Source organism: Lucilia sericata, unplaced genomic scaffold (assembly GCF_015586225.1).
Source record: "Lucilia sericata isolate MDLA Ls3-8-SP2 unplaced genomic scaffold, ASM1558622v1 Contig001237F_arrow, whole genome shotgun sequence".
NCBI classification, from domain to species: domain Eukaryota; kingdom Metazoa; phylum Arthropoda; class Insecta; order Diptera; family Calliphoridae; genus Lucilia; species Lucilia sericata.
The window spans coordinates 112,154-114,174 of NW_023995194.1; positions in this window are offsets into that span (position 1 = coordinate 112,154).

The following is a 2,021-nucleotide window of genomic DNA, read 5'->3' on the forward strand; positions in this document are numbered from 1 at the left end:
TTCCGGACCAAAACTATTGGGGAAGACCACGCGCTGTCAGATTCTTCGATGACATCGTTTTCCAACATCCGGTCTAGTTCTGCGTATATTAACTTTTCCATAGCAGGAGATACCGGGAAATGACGTTGTTTTATCGGGGTGGCAGAACCAACGTCAATGACGTGAGAAATTACACTAGTTCTACCTAAACCCTCTTTGGAAAACGATGGGAACGAGTTGATCACAATTTGAAGTTGTTGTTTCTGAGTTTCACTAAGTGGTCTCTGCTCTGTAATGCTCGAGGTATCCTTAGGTAACAGCTCTGAATGTAATTCGGAAACTATTCCTGGTGGCAACAAATCAAAACTATGCCAAAAATCTATACCTAGATATAAGTTTTGGGCTAACGTTGGGACAATATATAATGTTATGGGTTCCACTTTACCCCTAAAAGCGATGTTCGTGTTTATAAAACCTACCACATTTTGGGATTTACCGTCAGCTGTCTTAACGGCGGATCGTATTTTTTTAAATTGGCGACCAGAATCAAGAAATTCTGTCGCAGCTTGAGCGCCTAAACAACTAATCGAAGCTCCGGTATCCAACAAACCCATCATCGTTTTACCAAAAAGCTGAACTTCCGCATATGGAAGAATATCATTGGGCTTATCGTAAACAGAACTTAATAGTTTACGACGAGTATACTTAATTTTACCCCAAAAATTCTTGACACGCTTAGTAGACCGTGTTGTTCTTGAATTTGGAGAGTAATCACTAAAAATGCGTTTTCTAGCAGCATTGTATTCGGCCAAACGAATGTGAAATGGTTTAAAATACGTAGGTGGATGAATTTTTAAGTCTGGAGCAGGTGTTATAGAATTAGGTTTGGAATTGGATTCATTAATGGTCACTATAGGTGTTTCAGAATTACATTCGGAAGAATGATTTACTGAAATTTGTATGTCAGGGTGTTTAATCGGTTTAGATAAAGAATTATCTAAACTCGAACTTGAATTGATTGATGAAGTTGTTGGTTCTAGTCGGTGTTGGTGTATGTTGATCGGGTCGGTTTGCGTGCACTTTTCGGTGCACTGGACCGCAAGTTTTTTGAACCAGTACAGTTTGTACAGGTTGGCTTATAGGCATTGTCTGCTCCGCAACCATAGCAAAATACCCGTCTTTCATCGAGGCAATCTTGGAATCTATGACCCGATTTCTGGCAATTCCAGCAAACGAGAGAAATTGCAGAGATTTCTTCGTCTGATGTTTCGACATCATCTTCATACATCTCATAGACTTGTCTGCGTGGAATAAACGATTTGGAAAATCCATGCTTTTTCCCTATATCTTGCATGAAGAATTCCCGTTTGCGACATACGTCGCGGAGTTGGGAAATTGAATTGATTTCCAAATTTAGCAACTCATGTTGAATTTCCGGTAGTAAATTACGGCGTAAAATTTCCACTAGCACCCGTTCAGGAAGAGGAATCCTAAGGCGATCGGAAATATCAATTATGGCCTCATAAAACAGGTCGAAACCCTCTCCTGGTTTTTGTTTCCGGTCACGAATCATTTCACGAAAATCTACGTCAGTGCGCGAATCTTTGTATTGTTCGCGAAGAGCACTGCAAAGATCTGGCCACACGATTCTCCGAGCAGCTTTGTGGTATCGCCAGAACCAGTCAGAGGCTTTGGACTCAAACAGAGTCGAAATATGGTCACAAAGAACCTCAAAATTCCCACCCAAAGTTTGCTTCGTTAAAGCTTCAACTCTATAAATAAAATTTTCCACTGGGATACCCTTACAGTCCCCAGTAAAACGTATCTTCCAATTATAGATGATATGTCCTACCTTGTCCGACCTTAACGACGAATTTGTTGTCGACACATTACTAACTGTAGTATTTTGAACCGAAGGATTTCTATTTGCTGGTAAACCTAACAACTGTTCCAGAGTTTGTTGCTCTACGGCTGGCAATGTTAGAATTTGTGGGTTTTGATTAGAAACTGATGGTTGAATTTGTGTCGGGGTATTACCAAGC